Source organism: Canis lupus, chromosome 4, assembly GCF_003254725.2.
Source record: "Canis lupus dingo isolate Sandy chromosome 4, ASM325472v2, whole genome shotgun sequence".
In the NCBI taxonomy this organism is placed as follows: domain Eukaryota; kingdom Metazoa; phylum Chordata; class Mammalia; order Carnivora; family Canidae; genus Canis; species Canis lupus.
In genome coordinates this window covers 62,314,452-62,340,253 of record NC_064246.1, presented here as the reverse complement: position 1 = coordinate 62,340,253, position 25,802 = coordinate 62,314,452, and the positions used below count along the sequence as shown (strand labels likewise).

Genomic DNA, 25,802 nt, shown 5'->3' with positions numbered 1-25,802 from the left:
ATGTGGGGACTCGATCCCGGGACTCGATACCGGGACTCCAGGATCACGCTCTGGGCTGAAGGCAGGTGCTCAAACACTGAGCCACCCAGAGATCCCCTATCAGGCACTTATCTTTAGCATAGATTTGGCTAGGCTGAGAATTCAGCCTTTTCCAAAGTTCTGCCACTCTTAAAAATGAGGTTCTATGCCTGATCTTCATCTCCATCTCTCCCTCACTAGTAGAAAATGAGATCACTTTGAAAGCTATGTAAGCTGTCCCCTAACTCTCACACTTAGCATGAAATTTGTGATGGATTGTCCTGAGCCTATGATTTTCTCTTTTCAATGGCAATCAACAATACCCACCCAATTTCACAATTCTTATATTCTTTCTCTGCTACCTTCCAAATGCCAGAGATACTGAACAAGCCAGTGCAAATTCTTCCCCTATACACATTCCCATTCACCACAGGTAGAAGTCTCAACAGTTGTACTTCTACTACATATCATAATAGATTATTGCAACTGATGATGAGGCATTTCTATTATACTGACAGAAAATGATCCAACCTGGGATCCCATTCTTAGAGTGTACGTCCCTCTTCTAGAAACAAATGTATTAGGTTAAGTTCCCTAGAAACAGAGCCTGAAATAGGGTTTGTAGTAAACATAATTTATTTATTTTTTAAAAATACTCTTAAGGCATTTATTTATTAAAACGTTCTCTGCCAAGATTTCACATTAGCTTGAAATTCAAATCAGTCTTTACATTTCTCTACTGAGGACTCCACCTCAGTGTATGACATAAAAGCACCTTCTCCAGCAGTGAGTGTTACCAGCATCCACACAGTGAGCCCCATGGTCGGCCTCTCTGTTCCCCAGGTGACCCAACTAGATGTTAATACTGCTCTGCTACAGGGTAAAAGCTCCTAACTCAAACTCATTGGAAAAGGGGTGAAACTTCTGCAAAGTGCACTTTAAGAAGAGGTACTGTTTGCTCATGAAAAGAAACCAGTGAGTCCTCTAAGAATAATAAAAGGGGATATTTTACAGTTAAGCACATGATTTGGAGTGAAGAATTCGGATGTTGCTCTGCTGGTCCAGGCTGTTAATACTCTTCTTGTTCCTCCTGTGGGCCCCCTTCATCAGGTATCACAAAGCCCTCATCTGTGGCATAGAGAATGTCCACGATCCTCTGCAATACAGGGTTGTTTTCCCCTTCTTTCTCCTGGCAAATCAATTCAATGTTTCTTAGCTTTCCAAAGTAGAAATCTCTCTCTTTCTCCAAGTCTTCGATGGTAGGTTTCAATACATTGACCTGCTGCATCAATTCAGCTGCTTCATCATCCCCGTTGCCCACACCAGGATTCTTTCGCACCACACCCGGGCCAGCCTTAGGGGTTGCAGTAGTTCTGTGTGTTGCAATGGGCCTCTGTGGAGCTGCCCTGCTAGAGCTGAGAGTTTTCTTCGGTTTGTTCAGAGCTGGAGCAACAAGGGAGGGAGCCACTGCAGTTTCTTGACCTTGTCTGGCAGCTACAGGGTCATAGTCTTTTCCATCATAGTTTGCATCAAAAAATTTCTTGAACCACTGAACAAATTCAAAATTGTCCTGAAACTTCCTTTTACTAATTTGTCCACAGGAATTACTTTGTCAACACCCATTCTTTTAAAACCTGCTTGTAGTATTTTGAAGTTCTGGATGTATTCACGCTCTAGTTTACCCTGGAATTTCACTTTCTTCAAGGCAATGGAGCCAGGGAATAGCATGTCCATAAACTGACAATAGGCAGCCCCTGAGCACAACTGTTCAATCTTTGTCAGATTCAGCTGCAGAGACTCATTGATCCAGGCCAGCATATCATGTCGACTTAGGTTATCAATGGTGACGGTCGTTGAGTATACGTTCACTGCATCTTCGGCTCTCGGTGGGACCGCGTCCACTGCCTGTGCCCGGCTTCGATTCTGCCTTCGTCTCGTTCCAGGTTTGTAGTATACATGATTTATTGAGACAATGCCCTTCAGGAAAAAAATTCTATATAGAGAGAATTAGGCAGAATTAGGAAAGGAGAAGGAGGCACGCAAAGGTGCAGTCTTTGATGAAAGCTAGCTATAGTTTAATCCACAGGATGAGGCTCAGAAGCATAAACCCAACACAGGTTAACCCTTCCCAAGGAAAAAAGCCAGGCTTTTATGCTCCTACATTCATCATTCACTGGCTCAGGAACATCCTCAGTGGAGATGTAACTGCCAGGGGTAGATGGTTCCCATTAAAAGACGACCAGCTGGGGACACCCGGGTGGCTCAGTGGTTGAGCATCTGCTTTTGGCTCAAGTTGTAATCCCAGGGTCCTGGATCCAGTCCTGCATCAGGCTCCCTGCAGGGAACCTGTTTCTCCCTCTGCCTATATCTCTGCCTTTTTCTGTGTGTCTCTCATGAATGAATAAATAAAATCTTTTTTTTTTTTTAAAAGAACCAGTTGTCTGAGCATCAGCCATGAACTGTTGACACAGCATCTGACAGCATAGATGCACTACCTGGTAAACGGGAATCTGAGCAAGACAACACGGCACTACTACAAGTGTTGAAAAAAGAGTCTTTTCTATATATAATGTTAGGTCAATTGGATATCCAGTTGACTCAAAATGCATTAAGCTTGAACTTTCCTCATACCATATTAAAACATCAATTCTAATTTGATTGTGTATTTACATATGAAAGGTGGCACAATAAAAGTCCTTTAAAAAAGTATACTCTATACATTATTAAAGTAATATGATTTTTTTCAATAGAGAGAGAGTATACATGAGCAGAAAGAGAGAGAGAGAGAATCTTAAGCAGGCTCCACGCCCAGTGCAGAGCCTGACATGGGGCTCAATTGCACGACTCTGAGATCAAGACCTGAGCCAAAATCAAGAGTCAGATGCTTAACCAACTGAGCCACCCAGGCACCCTAAGATTTCCTAAACATTACACAAAAAGGCATTATTCTTAAAGAAAATGATGGTGGAATTAGTAACTTTTGTATATTTAAAGACCTATTAAAAAAAGAATGAACCAAATAATGAAAGAAGATATGTGCATGTAGACATCTGTCCAAGGTCTCATACCCAGAACAGATGACATATTCCTACAAAGCAATAAGAAAAACATTTTTTTACTGTTTAAAAAAAAAAAACAGTAACATTTTTTTAATTGACAAAAGACATAAGCAGGCACTTCACAAAAGAAGTTACCCAAATGACTAATAAACATAGGAAAGGGCTCTTGAGTTCATTAATCACCAGAAAATCTGAAACCATTATATATCCATCAGAGTGACTGGAAGTAGAAGATTAACAATAAGTGCTGGCTAGGATGTGGAAAAACTGGAACTTGAATACACTGCTACTGGGAAGGTGAATTATTATAGCCACTTTGAAAACGTGCTTAGCTGTATCTACTGAAAGAGAATATCTGCCTATTCAATGAGATATAAATTTCATTATTAGGTAAATACTGAATAGAAATGTGTACCTCTGTAGACAACAGGACATGTACAAAGATGTTCCTAGCAGAGTTATTCATAATAGCTGAAAACTGGAAACAAAAAAAAATACTCTTGAATATATATGACTATATTACATACATATATATAGAGAGAGAGAGAGAGAATATACATATAGTTAACAAATTACTGCCATATGCAACAATATAAATTGTGTCACAAAAAATCCATACTATATAATTCGAATTATAGAAAGTTAAGGTATCTCTGGAGAAAGAGAGTATAATGACAAGGAATAGGCACAGGAGGATTTTCTGGATGCTGGTAATGTTATGTTTCTTGACATTCATTTTGTGAAAATCCATCAAGCTACACACTGAGGATGTATGTCTTTACCTATATGAATTTTTACACATCAATACATTATTTAGTAAAATGGAATTGCAATCAGTAAATTGTGATTTTCTCATTTAGCCCAGCAATATAACCTTTAAAAATGTGTATTATGTCTAATGCTAAAACCCATCATAATTACAATCAGATAATCCTGTGTAGTTTGCAAATCATTTGCAAATGGATTATCTTTTCATTAGTGTAGTGATAAAAACAACTAACCCACTATTACTAGAACATGTCTGTAGTAAAGGGAACCCAGAGCCCAGCTTACCTAAAGTTGTCTTCTGGCACAATAAGGAAATAAGAGAGATGTAAAATGCTGGAAACTCTTTTTAATCCCCAAGAATATCCAGTGTAGTACAATCTTATCTTCTTATCACCTCATCATATTTTTTTACTATCTTTTCCATCTTTTCCCCTCAGTGTTTCTCTCCTTCTTTCCTCCCATCTCCTTTCTTCTTCAATCTCTTCTATGCAAGTTTCATGGAGACAGTGTACAGCTGAGGTGAAGGTACCATCATTAAGGCTATTCCTGGGGGAAATGATCTGTTCTCTTTAATCTGTTAGCTCTAATTTTTCATCTGCCTAAATTTCTCAAAAGGAAAAGGGCAGAGCATTAAACAGTGATAGCTAACTAATTGTCAAGCAAAAATTTATGGCCCCTCATCCATAGTGTAAAGATTATTTGAAAATTGATTCCCAGGAGCACCTGGGGGCTCATTTGGTTAAGTGTCTCCCTTTGGTTTAGGTTATAATCCCGGGGTCCTGGAATCAAGCCCCACCCAGATGGGGTCCTCTGCTCAGCCAGGAGCCTGCTTCTCCCTCTCCCCTCTTCTTGCACTCTCTCTATCTCTTTCTCAAATTAGTACATAAAATCTTAATTTAAAAAAAAAAGAAAAAATAAAAGAAAATTGATTCCCAGCCAGGGACTACATTTCCTAGTCTCTCTTGCAGTTAGGTGAGACTATATAAATGAATACTAACTTATGAAAAGTGAGTGGAAATGTTACATGCCATGTCCAATTCCAGTCCATAAAATTCTCCTATGCATTTTCCTCTCTGCCCTATTCCCCTAGTGGGAAACCTGGATCATCTGCATACTGAAATTGGCAAGGCCTCCATTGTCCTGGACTTCTGAATGACTGTGTGGAGGAAGGATACTGCCCACCTATTCCCTACCCAACACTTGCATTAAAGCAGTTGGCCTACCTAAATTGATATGAAGTAGTTTCAAAATCTTTAGTAAACAAGGATCACCCAATTATCTTTTCCAAGTCCTAGGCTTGATAGGTTATAAGTTTTCTGTGACTATACTTGTAGAGAAGAGAGACTAATTTTTCCATTCCCCTGTTCTCTATTACAGGGAACAGAGCAGTTAAGTGTCATAGCTACTGTGCCATTAAGTCAAAAAAAAGGGGGGTGGAGGGGGCTAAAAAATGCCAATTAATTCCTGTGGCCCAAATAAAGGTATTGTATCTCCTTAATTTTACGTTAGTATCTTCACTAAGTAAAATGGTTTTGCTAAGGATCATCAGACTCTCTGCAGAGAGTTGCAACAGTTGAAAAGGATGATGAGACAGAAAGGATGAATATCCATCATTTTCTTCAACATGGATGGAAACTGGAGCGTATTATGCTGAGTGAAAAAGTCAATCAGAGAAGGACAACCATCATATGGTTTCACTCATATGTGGAATATAAGAAATAGTGAAAGCGGGGCGGCCTGGGTGGCTCAGCGGTTTAGCGCTGCCTTCAGCCAGGGTGTGATCTTGGAGACCAGAGATCTGGTCCACATCAGGCTCCCTGCACGGAGCCCACTTCTCCCTCAGCCTCTCTGTTTCTCTGTCTCTCTCTCTGTGTCTCTGTCTCTGTCTCTGTCTCTCTCTCATGAGTAAATAAAATATTAAAGAAATAATGAAAGGAACTATAAAAGAAAGGAGGGAAACTGGAGGAAAAATTAGAGAGGAAGACAAACCACAAGAGACTCATAACTCTGGAAAATAAAGGGTTGCAGAAAGAGAGGTGGGGGGCGGATGGGGTGACTGGGTGACAGGCACTAAGGAAAACACTTGATGGGATGAGCACTAGGTGTTATACTATATGTTGGCAAATTGAATTTAATTAAAAAAAAAAGAAAAGGATGATGGGACTTAGTGATGAAGTTTCATTCAGAAATACAGTGACTTCCTAAAAGAACTTGCTTCAGAATTTTATGGTTTGGAAACCAGAGATGAGGCTTATTTTGTAGAAATGTTCTATTTTTAAAACAAAAAGAAAGAAATACTGAGTGCTTTTATGAGTACCCCACTACCTTAGCCTCCTGCTCAGGAAAACAATGCCAGGGAATTCCAGTGGTCTGGTGCACATGTGGCTTGGCAGGTGCTTTATACTTAAAAGCACATGAGGTTGTCAGATTGGCTCAAACTGCTCTAAGCATAACCTTGGGGAACCAGTTCATGTTTGCCATAACTCCATCCCCAGAACATCTGGGAATCTCCTGAAAAATTAATAATGAATTGTGGGTAGAAATTTGATAAAGGACTTATGACACAGGCATTAATACCATATGAGTTTTTATGATTAACTTTAGTATAATAAAAGCCAAATGAATTAGAAATTATTTAGTCCAATATTTTAGCCCATCATTGACATAGGTCAAGGTACCTCAAGTGCAATTTTAATGAATACAGTGTTTGTTATGAGGCCACTAAGATGATAGCATATAAAGTGTCACTGATCTCCATATGACTCCATTTGGCATTCTAAAAGTTTCACTGTTTACAGTTCAGGGCTTTCTGATCACGTGGTAGGGTACATTCCATAGCTCCCTCTGACAGAATAATTCCAGTGTGTCATTTCAGAGGAATATTGAACTAGACCCTAACTTGGCTAATACTTGAGTACTCCAAATTCCCAAGAGGTTACTTTTGATGGGAAACTGGCCCCAACTGCTCTGAAATATTCATGTTTAACCTCTAGAACTCAACCCAAGAACTATCTAGCCTGATTTTGTGTTTAGTACAGTGGGTCATTCTGGGCTAACAAATATGAAGATACTCCAGTGAAGAAAAATGGAACTGACTGATGTTAAGGACTATCACTTCAGGTTAATGATCCTCAATGAAAGGCTATGTTGCTCATGCCTCAGGGCCACCATGTATCCTATGGGAATTGCCACAATGCATGACTGTGGGAATTGTCAGGGTTCACAGAAAGCTCTTCACACACCATCTTCATTCACACACATGCACACACATATACAGTCCCCTGACTACCTATAGTACTGATTTGAGTCTCAATTCATAAACTTCAACTGTCTTGTAAACACAGATTATTATATCTTCCTCCATTAGAGGACTTCTTGGAGATATAAGCAAATGGACGTTTCACCACACTTTATGAAACACTTATTTAAACATGGATTTTTTAAACTTATTATCAAAGTAATAGATGTTTATTGTAAAAACTAGAAAATATAAGTAAGCAAAATATAAATTCATAATTCTACCATCTATAGACAGCCACTATTAATTTTTTGATGCATGTTCTTCTAGTTTTGCATAGTTCAGGATGGTAGCCACTAGCCACATGACACTACTGAACATGTGAAATATATCTAGTCCAAACTGAAATGTGCTCTAATGGTAAAATACCCAGTGAATTTCAAAAACATGTGAAATATTCTCTTATACAAAAATATATAAAATATCATTAATAATTTTGTCAGTTAATATTTTGTCCATTATTAACTCTTTGAGGAACCTCCACACAGTTCTCCAGAGTGGCTGCACCATTTCACATTCCCACCAACAGTGTAAGAGGGTTCCCTTTTCTCCACATCCTCTCCAACATTTGTGGTTTCCTGCCTTGTTAATTTTCCCCATTCTCACTGGTTGAGGTGGTATCTCATTGTGGTTTTGATTTGTATTTCCCTGATGGTAAGTGATGCAGAGCATTTTCTCATGTGCGTGTTGGCCATGTCTATGTCTTGCTTTGTGAGATTTCTGTTCATGTCTTTTGCCCATTTCATGATTGGATTGTTTGTTTCTTTGCTGTTGAGTTTAAGAAGTTCTTTATAGCCCTTTATCTGATATGTCATTTGCAAATATCTTCTCCCATTCTGTAGGTTGTCTTTTAGTTTTGTCGACTGTATCTTTTGCTGTGCAAAAGCTTCTTATCTTGATGAAGTCCCAATAGTTCATTTTTGCTTTTGTTTCTCTTGCCTTCGTGGTGTATCTTGCAAGAAGTTACTGTGGCCGAGTTCAAAAAGGGTGTTGCCTGTGTTCTCCTCTAGGATTTTGATGGAATCTTGTCTCACATTTAGATCTTTCATCCATTTTGAGTTTATCTTTCTGTATGGTGAAAGAGAGTGGTCTAGTTTCATTGTTCTGCATGTGGATGCTCAATTTTCCCAGCACCATTTATTGAAGAGACTGTCTTTCTTCCAGTGGATAGTCTTTCCTCCTTTATCGAATATTAGTTGACCATAAAGTTGAGGGTCCACTTCTGAGTTCTCTATTCTGTTCCATTGAAAATAGACCTGCCCTACGACCCAGCAATTGCACTGCTGGGGATTTACCCTAAAGATACAGATGCAATGAAACTCCGGGACACCTGAACCCCAATGTTTATAGCAGCAATGGCCACAATAGCCAAACTGTGGAAGGAGCCTCGGAGTCCATCGAAAGATGAGTGGATAAAGAAGATGTGGTCTATGTATACAGGAATATTACTCAGCCATTAGAAACGACAAATACCCACCATTTGCTTCGACGTGGATGGAACTGGAGGGTATTATGCTGAGTGAAATAAGTCAATTGGAGAAGGACAAACATTATATGGTCTCATTCATTTGGGGAATATAAATAATAGTGAAAGGGAATAGAAGGGAAGAGAGAAGAAATGGGTAGGAAATATCAGAAAGGGAGACAGAACATGAAGACTCCTAACCCTGGGAAATAAACTAGGGGTGGTGGAAGGGGAGGAGGGAGGAGGATGGGGGTGAATGGGTGACGGGCACTGAGGGGAGCACTTGACGGGATGAGCACCGGGTGTTATTCTGTATGTTGGCAAATTGAACACCAATAAAAAATAAATTTATTATTAAAAAATATATATTTTGTCCATTAATATATATTATTAAAATTAATTTCAATTATTTCTTTCCACTTGTCTTAATGTGGCTACTAGAAAACTTTAAATGCATTTGTGACTTGTAATATATTTAAATAGAATAATGCTATTCTAGAACTTTTCTTATGTATGTAAATTTCCCTCTTTTGAGTGTTACAATATATATGCTTATTTGTTTTAAGTGGACTTTTTAAGTTTAGCAATATTTTATGAAGATATTTCTATATTAGTAAATATTTATTGGCAATACTATTTTAATTATATTTATATTTATTAAACAGCTTAATATTATATTAATCATCTTAATATATATAACCAATGCCTTAGTGTTGAACTTTTACGTTGTTTCAATTGGATATATTTCCAATAAACGTATAAATAATTTCTAAAGTCACAATCAGAGTATGTCTTACTTCACTGTAATATACTTTACTTTTCAAAAAAACAATGAAAATAAACCAGTAGACATCCCTAAAATGAGGGTTTAAGGTTGAGTGATTTTGTTTATACCTTATGTGCTATATCTGGATTCTAAAAAACAGAAAACAGGGAAGGCTATTGGCTCAGTGGTTGAGCATCTGCCTTTGGCCCAGGGCATAATCCCAGAGTCCCAGGATCAAGTCCTGCATCAGATCCCTGCATGGAGCCTGCTTCTCTCTCTGCCTCTCTCTGCCTGTGTCTCTGCATCTCTCTCTCTCTCTCTCTCTCTCTCTCTCTCTCTCTCTGCGTCTCTCGTGAATAAATAAATAAAATCTTGAAAACACACACACATACACACACCAGAACTAGTAAGATAGATTAGATATAGATATAGAGATTTATTATAGAAATTGGCTCATGCAATAATGAAAGTTGAGAAGACCCATAATCTGCTATCTACAAACTGAAGAACCAGGAAAGCCAGTGGTATAATTCAGTCCCTATCTGAAGGCCTGATAACCAGAAGTGCTGATGCCCACAGTTAGGAGAAGATGGATATCCCAGCTTAAGCAGAGAGCACATTTACCCTTCCTCTATTGGCTTGTTCTATGCAAGCCTTTAATGTATTAGAAGATGCACATCCACTTCGGTGCAGGCAATCTTCTTTATTCAACCTACCAACTGAAATGCTAACCTCTTCTAAAAACATGCCCTCACAGACACATAAGAAATAATGTTTTACCAGTTATCTGGGCATCCTTTAGCCCAGTCAAGTTGACATATAAAATAACCACCATACACACATTTAAGCAAAAGTTACCAAGCAGTAGATTCTGAGGTATGTCTGAAAACATCTCCAAAAAACATTTAGTTTGCTCTCAAACTGATTTGCTTTGCACTTGGGTGGGTCAGTATTTATTTAATGCTATAAACACTAATCCTTATACAAATTAACATGTATAATTACATGTATCTAAATTCTTATAGATTAATCTAATAAGATGTTTAATCAGCTATGGGTTCTCTAATTTTTTCCAGTCGATTTTATGAGAATTTGTTTTTGTGCGTTGACTTTAAGTAACTAAGCTAAAAGAGCTCTCATGGCCTGATGACACAGACAAAAAGGAAATAGATGCATCCATAAACGCATACTGGTGACTTTGTTCATAGCAAGTGGACTGGTAAATATGTTCAGGCAGCCCAAAAATGCCCTAGCCAAAAACTCAGGGGAATGTTTTAAATTCAGCCTTATAAAAGAAGCTGCTTCTCTGTTATTTAGAAATTTGTTCTTCTGTTACTCTATCTCTACTTCCTTCTGGTTTAAAATCAAAATAAAAGGGATTCCTGGGTGGCTCAGTAGGCTAAGCACTTGCTTTTGGCTCAGGTTAGGATCCCAGCAGTTCAGGATCCCAGGGTCCTGGGATCAAGCCCTACATGGGGCTCTTTCCTCAGCAGGGAGCCTGTTCTCCCTCTGCCTGCTGTTCCCCCTGCTTATGCGTTCTCGATCTCTCTCTCTCTCTCTCTCTCTCTCTCTCTCTCTCCATGACAAATAAATAAATAAAATCTTTTTTTAATTAAAAAATAAAGGGAAAATAGAGTCCCTATATATTTCAAAGTTAAAAGGAATAGAGGAAGATGAGAAACTGTCCCTAGTCAACAAGAAAGGGCTTACATAAAAGGAGATTTTCTGTTATTTTTTTAAAGTAATCTCTGTATGCAACATGAGGCTCGAACTCACAACCCCAAGATCAGGAGTCTCATGTTCTACCAACTGAGCCAGCAGACACTCTGAGGTTTTCTGTAATTTTTTACTAGAGAACATCATAATAGAATTTGAATCCTATAAAGAAAGGCTCCATATCTTTATGAAAAAGTAAGGTCTCCTCAGAGTTGGAGGTAGTACCAGGCAACACCCAATAGCTTCCTACTTTGAGGAAAGGTTAGAGAAACATCCCCAGCAGCCCCCTGCCCAGGCATATTTCCCTATTCTTGAGATAACAGACAATTGGCCCAACAAAATCATCACTGTCTATAACTAGGCATAACTGATCATTGGCCTAAAGCATATAGCCTACATTCCTACAAGTGCTGCATTATTAAAAGGAAAAGAAATTTCCTTCCTTATTTTCCTGAAACCCTTTCAATGTATTCAACAGTATCTGTCCTCTACCCAAAGTCCAAACATAAGAGAATAATAAATACCATTTACTATAAATAATTATCACTGAACTAAGGATTGGAGTTTCAGTAGAGTTCATGGAACTGGCTTTGAAAAAATTTCACAGAATAAATGCACCTACTGTCCTGCCCTGCTCAGGATACGACACTCTACTTCAGTAAAACAGATAATATTTTGAGGTTAACCCTAGACATTAAATGCTATTTGACTGTGCTCTGTAAACATTGCAAAAGTAAACCACATGCATTTACTCAGAACATTTTAAATGTGGGCCAAAATAAAATCCTAGAACCTTCATTGGTACTGCATCTATTTTAAGATGATAAACAGAAAGAAGTACCTATAAACACTCCCTGTCTTAAATATTTCTAGCTTTAAATCCAGAACTCTTGGTTTCTATTTTTCACTGAAATTTTTTGTTGTACTACAAAATGTAGGTCAAGTTGTTGGTAAGTGCTGGACAGAATCTGTTTATATCAAAAAGTAAATGGTAGAACCCTTCCAGGTTGGCATAGTTTAAAAAAAATTACTCCTGCCACTGTGCTTTTCAGGGTATCCCTGATAAAGCTGAGGAATGCTTAACATAGACCTCTCTGAATGCTACATTTTAATCATAATTGTGTAACTTTCCCTTGAGGGAAAATTCATAAGAATTATAATTCATAAGACCCTCTATTCCTGGGAACCAATAACAAAAAATACAAATAAAATCTTATTCAGGTTCTTATGCTTTATGCATATATATATATGTATATATATATATACATATATATATATATACAAACACACATGCACCCCTCTAGCTGCCTGAAGATAATCCTTTGCTAATTTACTCTCAAAATTAAATGAATGTTTATACAACATCCAAGCAGATAAATGCAGTCATTTTGGAGAAAGGAATAAATTACTTAGTTATCAGGGATTCTTCAAATATAACAATCTAATAATTATCATAGATCTTGCTCAAATGATTTTCATATATAACCATTAAAGCATAAGGAGTAGACTTAGCCAAGTGCCAACTTATGGTGGAGAGTGTTCAAAATAACTCTAGATCCTGGAATAGGCCCTCTTCTGGATGAAGCCCTCTAGTTTTAAGAGTAAACCTTGACCTGAATTAAAAGTAATTTATCTAGCAGTACTCATTTGGTGATACATGAAGAAAAGGTATGCTTGCAAGTAAAGCATCTCCTCCTATAAGACAAAATAATGTATAAACCACAAGGGAAGGGAATGAAACTCTATCAAGAAAAAAGATGTGAAGCTTAGGATACTACTAAGAGGGCATATGGATCTGAAGTTCAAAAATGGACAAGGTGAGTTCTTTATGGTTTTATTTTTCTTTATGCTTTTCTGAGCATGGTGAGAAACCACGGTCCATATATTCCTGTTGAAAAATAGGACTTCTATTGCTAAATGACAACAGATCCCCAGGAGGACTCAGATCTAGTGTTAACTCCAATGCAGACTAGATTAGGTAAAGTCTTATTTTTTTAAGATTTTATTTCAGAGAGAGAGGCAGAGACACAGACAGAGGGAGAAGCAGGCTCCCCACAGGGAGCTCGATGCGGGACAGATTTGATCCTAGTACCCTGGGATCACTCCTTGAGCCAAAGGCAGATGCTAAACCACTGAGTAACCCAGGTGTCCCTAGTTAAAGTTTTAAATGAAGATGCCACTAGTGCTTAGAAAATAGCTAGCGTAATGGTGAGACTTAAAAGGAGGAAAGACAAAAAAGTTCTCAATTACAGTGTTTCTAGGACCTGTCTAGGTTATGAGTAAAAGAAATTAGAGATCTCTAATTCAGAGAACAGGAAATGAACAAAGTCTCCCCTTCTTAAGAAATAGCATCATGTCCTTCCTGTGCATTCTTTAAAAATAAATATTTTACTTGTTTATGGTAATTTAAGTGCCCTTCACTATAATCCTGTGGAACAACTATTACCCTGGGATGAACCACCTTTTCACTGATAACCCTCAGCACTCTAGTTCACTGTATTTTCTCAGAGTCTCAACCTGGGTGGCCAACGAGGTTGCATTACCAGGTCCAATCTAGAGTAGGATCAGTTAGGAACTGAGGAGATATCAACTATGGGCCAAGACTGGGAAACCCCCTTCTTTCATTTCAGAAGTGCTGTGAGCAAATTCCTTTGGGGGCTGAGGCTTATGCAGCTCCCGGTTCTCCACTAGTGCAGTATAAAGGGAGTGGAACCTAACCCTGAGAGAATACACCAAGGATGTGAAATACAAGAACAAATCTAGGTCTGAGTTCCAGCGTTCCTTGGATACTTCCTATGGCTGGACACTGTGCTAGGTACTGAGGAAAAAGAGATAAATGATAAATGATAAATGATAAATGATAAATGATGGAGTGGGTCAGCCTCAAAAAGCTCACCATTTGAATTGTTTTGTAAGATTTTCTCACATGTTCTTTTTTTTAAGATTTTATTTTTTATTTATTCATGAGAGACACAGAGAGAGAGAGAGAAAGAGAGAGAGAGAGAGGCAGAGACACAGGCAGAGGGAGAAGCAGGCTCCATGCAGGGAGCCCGATGTGGGACTCGATCCCGGGTCCCCAGGATCACGCCCCCGGCTGCAGGCGACGCTAAATCGCTGCGCCCGCGGGGTTGCCCTCACGTGTTCTTGTTTAGCAATTTTCTAGTTTTAGCTCTTTAGGTCTGTGATCTATCTTGAGTTAATTTTTGTATATAATGTGAAGTAAGATCATTTTTTCCTCATTGAGTTGTTTTAATACCTTTTCTGAAAATCAATTAGCCACATATGCATGGTGTGTATTTGTGAACTTTCTATTCTGTACCACTTATTTATTTGTCTATCTTTACACTAAACTAATACCACACTATCTTGGTTACTGGAGTTTCATCATAAGTTTTGAAATTAGATGGTTGTATGTCTTCCATTTTTGTCCTCTAGATCCTTTGCGTTTCCACATAAAGTTTAGAATCAGTTTGTCCAAGAGAGGAAAGGAAAAAGAAGGAAAGGAAAGGAAAGGAAAGGAAAGGAAAGGAAAGGAAAGGAAAGGAAAGGAAAGGAAAGGAAAGGAAAGGAAAGGAAAGGAAGAAGAAAAGAGTCTGCTGATATTTTTGACTGGAGGTTTGAGTTGACTTTCTAAATCAATCTGAGAAAAATTAACATCTTAATTATATTGACTATTCCTATCATGAACATACAAAATCCCCTTTTGGCCCCAATGCATGGGTTATCAGTCTTTGTAAGTATGTTTCTTAGAATTTTTTTATAATACCATCTCTAAAAGACTCTGTTATATAGCATGCAGTACTGAGGACATAAATGATACTTAGTAAATGTCAAAAGTTAATAATACTGCCCAAGAAATGGTATGAAAGTATATCATTATTACAAAGATAACAAAAAACTTAGATCATTACATCTAATTTTGCTAATATGCTTTTTTACTAATAGACTTCTTTCAACTGATATATTTGGCCCTTATGTATTTACTCTCCTTGGATTGTATAAATAAGAAGTCTAGTTTCACTTTTACTGGAAAGATATTCACCTTCATTTTCAGTCTTTCATTCCTGAGAGGTGGATCTTCAGCTCTGACATAAACTGCTTGCAAAATTTGATCCCCTAATAGCAGAAAATGGTAAAACCTTAAGACTCAACGTCTAGGTTCTTCCTAATGGAAACAAGAAAGGACTATATATACCTCTTTAGATGTATAAGTATGATGTATGGCTAGGATTAGTATTCAACAATCCATACAAGAATTGACCCAAACAATCAGAAAGGATGCCCTCCAAAGATAGCACATAGAGTAATTTTGTTACAAACTATCTGAATATAATCCCTGTTCATAGACATAAGAATAAATATCTCTGGGTAACTTCAAGTGTCTTATAGAAAGAAAGCTGAACTTCATGGGACACCTGGGTAGCTCAGCGGTTGCGTGTCTGCCTTCAGCTCAGGGTGTGATCCCAGCTTTGGGGATTGAGTCCCACATCAGGCTCCCTGAGGAGAGCCTGATTCTCCCACTGCCTAGGTCTCTGCCTCTCATTGTGCATCTCTCATAACAAATGAATACAACAGAAAGAAAGAAAGAAGAAAGAAAGAAAGAAAGAAAGAAAGAAAGAAAGAAAGAAAGAAAGAAAGAAAGAAAGAGAAAGAAAGCTGAACTTCAGCAAAACTTTACTGTATGCAAAAGTTACCATCAACTGCTCACAGGTTAAATTTCTGAATCCTCAGTAATTTGGGGCACTTCCTCTTGCTTCCCAAAGACCAGCAATATTGTGCCTTTTCCTCTCACACACCTAGAACTATTCCATGCTTCTAATATTTCTAACAAATCCTAGAATCATAGGCTATCCATGCTGAGAGGGATCTTAGAAATTCTCTAATAGAATCCCTTATTTTGCAACTGGGAAAACAGAGTTCTAAGAAAATCAAATCATTAAGGGTACATGGGTGGCTTATTTGGTTAAGCGTCCGACTCTATTTCAGCTCAGGTCATGATCTCAGTGTCATGGGATTAAGCCCTGAGTCAGGCTCCATATTCAGTACGGAATCTGCTCAAGATTCTCTCCCTCTGTCTCTGAACTTCATGCTCTCTCTCTCTCTCTAAAATCAAATAAATAAATAAATCCTAAAAAAAGAAAAAGGAAATGAAATTACTTTTCCAAAGTCATATCATATAGTGCTAATGCAAAAATTGAACTAAAGTTTTCTGCCATTCATTGACTTCAGAGTAATCACAGAATATCCTATCATAGAAATTAGTAGTTTAAGCTATTACTATGTTAAGGTACTACTTAACCCAGGATAGTTCCATTTATTTTTTTAATTATAGAATACACAAAATTTCATATTTTAAAAATATATTTCATTTATTTTTATTTAAATTCAATTTGCCAACATATACTATAATACCCAGTGCTCATCACATCATGTGCCTTCCTTAATGCCCGTCATCCAGTTACCCCATTCTCCCAACCACCTCCCCTTCAGCAACCCTCCATTTGTTTCCCAGAGTCACAAGTCTTTCATAGTTTGTCTTCATCCATAATTTTTCCCTACTCAGTTTCCCCCTCTTTCCCTTATGGTCCCTTACACTATTTCTATATTCCACATATGAGTGAAATCATATGATAAGCTTTTTTCTCCGACTGACTTACTTCACTTAGCATAACACCCTCCAGTTCCAACTAAGTTGATGTAAATGGTAGGTATTCATCCTTTCTGATGGCTGAGCACATGAAAAAATGCTCCGCATCACTTGTCCTCAGGGAAATACAAATCAAAACCACAATGAGATACCACTTTACACGAGTGAGAATAGCTAAAATTAACAAGTCATAAAAAAAACATTTTTAACTGAATGTTCCAGGCATTACAATTTTAAATGAAATATATTGAAAGGGATATATTACCTGACTGCTCTAATGTACCTGGGGCCCCACATGTAGCTATAGGGGCCCTCCTTTTAACATGAACAAATATATATATAGTCCTCTCTCAAGATTCATTAAATATAACAGGATAATCACAACCAGCATAATGAGCACCAAATAAATTTAAATCAACTGAATGAATGTTACCCATCTTCCAAAGACAAGAGACAGTAACTGAAATGATAAGAATGGCATATCACAACTAGAAAATTCATCTGTATGAATTATTCTGAGCCAGATGTATTACCTATCCCAAGGTTCTAAGGCCTAAATCCATGGGATTAGTTATTCTCTTTAGTTGACTCAATTTTGTTTCTTTCAAACATCAGCTGTTATTGGTTCCAACTCAAGTTTTGAGTAGACAACTCCAGACCCAGATTCTTAATCATAAATGTCCTGTTTGGCATCTGACATTTTAAAAGCTTGTGAGTGAACCATGAGTTCGATGCCTGTTGTATGGTGAGATATGTAGAATAAGAAATTAATCTCCTCTTTTATTATTATTATTCAATTTATTTAAACTGAAAAATGGGCACTTGACTGACAACTCTTGATCTGAGGATTGTGAATTCAAGCCCCATGTTAGGCGTAGAGACTACTGAAAAAAATTAAATAAACTTTAAAAAGTAATTAAAAAACAAAAACTCCACGCATTTCCCCCAGCTCCCCACCTCTGGCAATCTTCAATCTGTTCTTCATGAGTTTGTCTCTTGTTATTGTCGTGATTTAGATTCCACATATAAGAACAATCATATGGCATTTGTCTTTCTCTAACTTATTGCAGTTAGCCTAATGCCCTCAAGGTCCATCCACGCTGTCACAAATGGTCAGATTTCAATATTTTTAATGGCTGAATAATATTCCATTGTGTATATGCATATATGTATGCATGTATAAATACATACTACATTTTTTATTCATGCCTCCATCAATAGACATAGCCTGTTTCCATATCTTGGCTATTGTAAATAATATTACAATGAACATGAGATGCATATATCTTTTTGAGTTGTTTTCTTCAGATAAATACCTAGAAATGGAATTTCTGAATCATATGATATTTGTATTTTTAATTTTTTGAAGAACCTCCATATTGCTTTCATAATGGCTGCATCAGTTTACATCCTCACCAATAGTGCACAAGAGTTCTGTTTTCTCCACATCCACATTATTTCTAGTCTATTTGGTAACAGCCATTCTAACAAGTGTGAAGTGATATCTCATTGTGATTTTGATTTGCATTTCCCTGGTGATTCATGACTTAGAGCATATTTTTATGTACCTGTTGGCCATCTGTATGTCTTCTTTAGTCTATTCAGCTCTTGTGACCTTTTTTTTTAGATGAGAACAGTATAGCACAATATTTTATCTTTTTATAATAAATTTATTTTTTATTGGTGTTCAATTTGCCAACATACAGAATAACACCCAGTGCTCATCCCGTCAAGTGCCCCCTCAGTGCCCATCACCCATTCACCCCCACCCCCCGCCCTCCTCCCCTCCCACCACCCCTAGTTCGTTTCCCAGAGTTAGGAGTCTTTATGTTCTGTCTCCCTTTCTGATATTTCCCACACATTTCTTCTCCCTTCCCTTTATTCTCTTTCACTATTATTTATATTCCCCAAATGAATGAGAACATACACTGTTTGTCCTTCTCCGATTGACTTACTTCACTCAGCATAATACCCTCCAGTTCCATCCACGTTGAAGCAAATGGTGGGTATTTGTTGTTTCTAATGGCTGAGTAATATTCCATTGTATACATAAACCACATCTTCTTTATCCATTCATCTTTCGATGGACACCGAGGCTCCTTCCACAGTTTGTCTTGTGCCCATTTTTTAATGAGATTATTTGATTTTTGCTATTGAGTTGCATTAATTCTTTATCTATTTTGGGTATCAGCCCCTTATCTGATACATGATTTATATTTTCTCCTATTCAATAGGTTGCTTTTTCTTTTTTTTTTTTTTTTTGCTTTTTCATTTTTTTTATGGCTTCCTTTATTGTGCAGAAGCTTTTTAGTTTGACCTAGTCCTACTTGTTTATTCTTGCTTCTGTTGCTTTTGCTTTTGGTATAAGATTAAAAAATCGGGACACCTGGGTGGCTCAGCAGCTCAGCATCTGCTTTTGGCTCAGGGCATGATCCTGGAGTCCTGGGATGGAGTCCCACATCGGACTTCCTGCATGGAGCCAGCTTCTCTCTCTGCCTGTGTCTCTGCCTCTCTCTCTCCTCTGTCTTTCATGAATAAATAAATAAATAAATAAATAAAATCTTTAAAAAACAAAGACAAAACAAAACAAAATCATCACCAAAACCTATGTCAAGGAGCTTACTGCCTACATTTTCTTCTAGGAGTTTTATGGTTTCACATCTTATGTTCAAGTCTTTATTCATTTTGAGTTAATTTTTGTGTATGGTATAAGATAGTGGTCTAGTTTCACATTTTTGCTTGTGGCTGTCCAATTTTTCCAACACAGTTTACTGAACAGACTGTCCTTCCTTCATTATATATTCTTGGCTCCTTTGCTATAAATTAATTGACCATATATGCATGAATTTCAGATAACATAATGTACAAGTCTCTTTTGGTCCTATAAAATCCTACTCCCAAACTTTTATTCTCATACTGGTGTGTATTTTTTTCCTTTGCATTTACATACAAATATTTCTACATTTAATTTTTTTAAGATTTTATTTATTTATTCATGAGAGAGGCAGAGACACAGGCAGAGGGAGAAGCAAGCTCCCCATGGGGAGCCCAATGTAGGACTCAATCCCAGGACCCCAGGATCATGCCCTGAGCCAAAGGCAGATGTTCAACCACTGAGCCACCCAGGCATCCCTACATATAATTTTGTTTTAAAGGTGATTTTAAAACAAATAATAAGGGATCCCTGGGTGGCTCAGTGGTTTGGCCCAGGGCATGATCCTGGATATGCGGGATCGAGTCCCGCGTTAGGTTCTTTGCATGGAGCCTGCTTCTCTCACTGCCTGTGTCTCTGCCTCTCTATCTCTCTCTCTCTCTCTTTCTCTCTCATGAATAAATAAATAAAATCTTAAAAAAAATAATAACTACCTATTGTTGGCAATTTGGTTTGCTTTTCTATTTGTTGACTTGCCATTGGAGATCTGCCACCTAATATTTTGCAGTGTTCTAGATGGTCTGTTATCCATTTCACATTATAGCTTCCTCCTCTATGTTCTTACTATCGCAAGGGAAATGCCCAGATATAAATTTCCCAAAATCCTTTTTAACTATGGCTCGGCTCTGGATTAAATTCTGTCAATAAGAGGTAATCTCACAAGACTGAAAAGATAATATTTTCTAGCAGTTATGTGGGCAAATGGAAAAAAAAATGAGAGTTTACAGCAGTTTCTAGGAAAGTTCCTAAAAATAACCTGCTGCTCAACATGTTAAAAAAAAAAAGCCTCCTGTAGAGCAAGGATATTAATAAAGACAATTTGAAGGACATAGATTCCAACCATTTCTCTAGATATAGGTTTAATTCCCGGATCAAGTGGGGCCATCATCTCCCATGTTCTGTTGTCAAGGTGCACCTCCAACTCTCTTGATTTTCTCTGCCTAAGATTTGTTTTGATTCAGTATCTTTTTAGTTAACCTAGAGGCAGCACTGTGAAACCCTTTCTGGTATTTTCTTGCGGATATTGCTAAGGACATTGCTTCCTATGTGAAAATCCAATGAGAAATTTCTTTCAGAACTAATTGCCAAAGGAAACATTTGCACATATCAGAAATTGGTGTGTTAATCATTTAACTAATCACCTGGTTGATAGTAAAATCAGAATTAATTTACACTCAGTTTTCAGGAACTATGTAAGACACAGTGGCTTATGTGCCTCGTATCTTTACTAGGTCTCTACCTTCTATACAATGTATACTTTACTATATTTCTATGCTTTCTTTGCTCCTTATTTTTTAATTTACTTATATTTTCCAATTTTTCATGTATATGTTTGTCTTTTTCACTACCTCTCCCAATTAAGAAATATAATATATGCTAAAGTATAAAATTTTTAAAATACGTGTTAGCCCAAGCTTCCTGAGACCTCAACATGTGGATGCAAACGTGGTAACATAAATAATAACTAAAATTTTAATTTTATAAATTTTAGTTTATATTCCTATTTATTTATGAACATCTTTGGGTTCCCATAAAACACGTCATCTCTGCTCCCAACCAAATGTTTCTGGCAATCCCCAGTGGGTGTTTCACATGGACTTATTTTTCTATTAGGCACAACCATGATAGATGAGCACCATAGATATGCATTTTTTTTCCCTTAAGTGACAGTTCTAGATGAGTACTCAGGTCAGCAGGGGAATTCAGCTCTTCATTGTCACTCAGGAACCTAAGTTGATGACTACTTTAAGTATTGAATCACCGAATCACTATATTGTACACCTGAAATTTATGTAAAACTGTTATACTATACTGGAATTAAAAGTTTTAAAATTAGGATCATATGTCTTCTTCTTTATTCACTTAAAATCATATTAAGAATTTGCCTATCATAAAATTGTCTTCAAAAAACAGTTTTAAAAGACAACATATTAGGGATGCCTGGGTGGCTCACTCAGTTGAGCATTCAACTCTTGGTTTCAGCTTAGATTATGATCTCATGGGTTGTGGAACAGAGCTCCTCACTCGGTAAGGAGTCTACTTGGAAGAGTCTCTCCTGCCCTTCCCCCCACTTGTACTCTTCTCTCTCTCTCAAAATGAATAAATAAATCTTTATTTTTAAAAAAGGATATATTATTTTGTCTCATATGTAGCATAACATATTTACCTGTTTTCCTGCTGTTGGATATTTAACCTCTTTACATTTTTGGTTTAATAAATGAAACTAAAATTAAAATATTATATATAAATCTTTAGCAGTCTTTCTAAGATTTTTCTTAGTATAGAGTCCTACAATGGAATTGAATTATGAAGTCAAAGAATATTATAGAGGGTGTATCTTACTCCTCTTCCACTTGATAAGGGGTAGGAGGGTTAAGTTAGCCCTGTTTTAATCACATCTCAGTATAAATGCAGATTTCTCTTCTCCACCATCACCCCTCCAGGTGTCAAGGGCTCCATCTTCTATCTCAGGACATTTAAGAGTATTACAAACCATCAAAAGGAGATGTTTTGTGTTTGTTTGTTAGCTTGTCTGTTTGTGTTAACTAAAATAGAACTGAACATCATCTCTCCTGATTACTGGGAGATATGCTGGCTATCAGACCTGGAAGGCTCCTAACAATGCCAATATAAAGGGCATCTATGTAGGTCCTCAGCACAGGCTATGTGCTGAAATATTCACTGAAATGAAAACAGAATGGGTCACAGACACTGATTTTTCTCCCAAGTGGTTCCCTGGTATTTGCAGCAGATGTACTCAAGGTAGTGTCAACTGGAGTCAACTCTATTCCTACCCACAAAAATCTCTGCAGTTTCCAGTGTCCCTTGACTCTTCCATATACATTTTTAAGCATTTAGCATTATTTAGATTCCCAGAAGTTGCTGCAAACATTATGCAATTTCTTGATCTACAAAAAAGTTAATAAAAAAATTATATACTATAGAATAGAATTGATAAACTACAGCCCTCAGGCTGATAAAGTTTTATTGGAACACGTTCACATCCATTCATTTACATGTTATCCATGGCAGCTTTCAACTACAGCTGCCAAGTTGAACGGTTATGACAAAGACTTTATGGCCCCCAAGCTTAAAATATTTACAGAAAAAGATCTCCAATCCCTGCTCAACTCCATAGGCTCCTACTGAAGTATGTACTATATTCACATGCTATCCTACTCATCTGTTGAGCTGTCTACCTCGAAGTAATTTTCTTATTCATAAATGTCCTATATTACTGCCATTGTTAATGCATCTAGCCTCCTTAACCATTTCTCCCACTTGTCATAATTTTTAAATTCCATTCCTCTCTTCCTATTCAATTTAGGTTCATAATTTTGTGCACATACTATGTTTCAGCCACCCAAGTTAATAATAAATATGTTAAGAGGCATTTTCCTCTCTGGTTATGTAGGACTTAAGTATTTTCAAATGGTTAGTGAACGTTACTAATGATATTTCTCTTTCTCTTCTTCCTACTAAATATTATGCTATGTCTGTGTAGTCATAGTCATTTCCAACACAAGACTCTACAAACCTAAGATTATCTCATCCCAATAGAAACAAAGGGGAAAAGGAATTAGACTTAAGTGAAAGCCAAAGTAAAACCGTATCAAGGGAGCTTAAAAATAACAGTGTATTTCTTTCAAATAAATGTGCCCTTCTTTCAAAAGACTATTGTGGCATAGAAAATTATCTTTAGAGTCCTAAAAATTGCCATCAAATGTAGAGTAAGATAGAAATGATCATTAACATTCAAAAACAATTAAAGGAATTCTAAAATTTAAAGTACCTAAATCAAATTAAATAGCACAAGAGAAAACACATAGCTATTTAAGAAGTACATATAAAATTGCAAGACATCCTTGTCTCCTAGTTATACAGCTTAGGTGGTTAATCACTGTTTTCCAACTGACGTAACAAGGATGTCCTTGCGTGTATTATTTACAAGACCAAATACATGGTTAATAAAAAGAAGCAGTTTAAAACACCCTCTTTTAATGTTTTTGTTATACAAGTGGACACAGATTTGTGATTAAAACTCGTCAGAGAAGCATGTGAAAAAGTGGTATGAATCATTACTGATTTCCTGCCTTGCCCCTTTCCAAAGAAACTCATTCTTTTCCCCAACTAAAAACATATAAGACGTTCATAGTTATAAAACCATGTGAAAAGAAAGCAATTTGTTTAAAAATTTTTAATCTCTAATACAAAGCTTCTTACCTAAATGCTCATATATGTCATTTAAGTTCTTTCTAGAGGTACAAAAGTGACTCATAGTTTCATATAGTTGGAGATAATTTTAGAAAGAGCCTCTTTTTGTTTAAATAAATATCAAACCTTTTGCCAAGCCTTGGAAACTGCTGTTTTCATTGGCATGTTGACTTAAAAGGTTAGATTGTCTTTGGTCTTTAACTAGAATCTTGGAGAAGGAGGGGAAGGCCTAAAGAATCTCTGGAGACTTCTTTTACCTATATTACTATGACTCTACTGTTTGATGAAATCCAAATGATGCTCAAATAAAAATCAATTTTCAAAACCTCCCTACTGTTGAAATATAGATGCATTTCCAAATTTTTCATTCAGGAGTCCTTCCTAAACTAACATCCATCCTTTTTGCCTTTTTTCTTTCTTTCACATACTCTGGGAATTGCATATTAAATTTTCTTCCTCTCACCCACCAACATTCCCAGCCCCATCTCTATCCCCTTTATAAAGTGTAAGAAAAGTATCTGTCTTTGGCATCTCTAATCTTCCCTTTGAATACATGCTTCCTTAACTTTGCTCTTTTCTCCAGGAATCTAGCACCATATGCTGGGCTCTGTATTAGTTATCTCTTGCTGATTACCCCAAACTTAATGTCTTAAAACAGCACATATTTATTATCTCATGCAGTTTCTGTAGGCCAGGAATTTGGATGTGGTTTGGCTGAGTAGTTCTACTTTCAGGTCTCTCATGATGTTGAAGTCAAGATGTCATTCAGAGTTATAGTCTCCTGAAGGCTTCAGTAAGGCTGGAAAATCCACTTCCAATGTGGCTCATTCAGATACCTGGCAAATTAGTGCTGATTGTTGGCAGAACACCTCAGTTCCTCACCATAAGAAACTCTGTGAAGGACTGCTTGAGTGACCTCACAACGCAGCAGCTGACTTTCCCCAGAATGATTCATTTAGTGATTAATGCAGAAGCCTCAATGTCTTGTGACCTAGTTTTGGGAGTCACTTCCACAGTATTCTACTGGTTCACAAAAGCAACCCTCATTCAAAGTCATAGAGACAACATAAGAGTGCAACTAACAGGAAGCAAGAATCACTGGCAGCCATCTTGGAAGTTACCGCAGGCCCTAATTGCCCAAGACCTTCCACTCAGGCCTGCCTGTACTGGCCCTGACAGTCCTCTCCAGATGGCCTCCAAAGAAAATGCTCAGTACATTTATCCTCTTAATTCTCTATTCTTTACTAAGCATAGCTTTGCTGATCAGATAATTTTTGTTAATGTGTTCAGAGAATGCTACAAGGAAAAAGTATTACTTCTAACTTATATTCTTCTTCATCAGAGAATAAAAGAGCCAAGGCCTTGACTAAGCACTAACTCTAGTGGAGGAAACATCAGGTTTCTTCCTGAACAACAGTGGTTCTCATGATACTAGTAGATGGTGGAAATGTTCTTGTATTAAGTCCTTGTATTAAATCTCACCATGCAGGCATATACCAGCTTCCACAACTCCAAAATCTGAATTTGTAGGGAAGTATGAACAATACGGTAATTCTAGTCACAAGTTTGCATTTCAGCTCTCTGAAATGACTATTGGCTGGAATTAAGCAGACCATGCTCTGATCCCGTACTCAGTGCACACTTGCGTATCCTCAGTCTGGCAGAGAGTAAGCATCCAATAAATACTAGTTCAATGAAAGAAGGAAGATCCAGACAGACTTGATTTCTCAATAAATGGTAGTACTAATGTAGCTACCCACCTGCTTTCCAGAAACTCAAGAGGTGCAGCTTCAATAAAGAAGAGAGAAAACAAAAGAAAAATTGTTCAACTTGTGTTGAATTAGAATTAGAAGCAGAACTCTCTGAAATTAAAAAAGCCCAACAGGGGATGACTTCATTCAAGTTATGTCTTTGAAAT

General features: G+C 37.2%; 1 pseudogene; it reads right to left on the bottom strand.

The window, feature by feature from the left end:
• Nucleotides 1-663: 663 nt before the first annotated feature.
• On the bottom strand, nucleotides 664-24,049 carry LOC112651644 (microtubule-associated protein RP/EB family member 1-like; annotated as a pseudogene).
• Nucleotides 24,050-25,802: the final 1,753 nt, after the last annotated feature.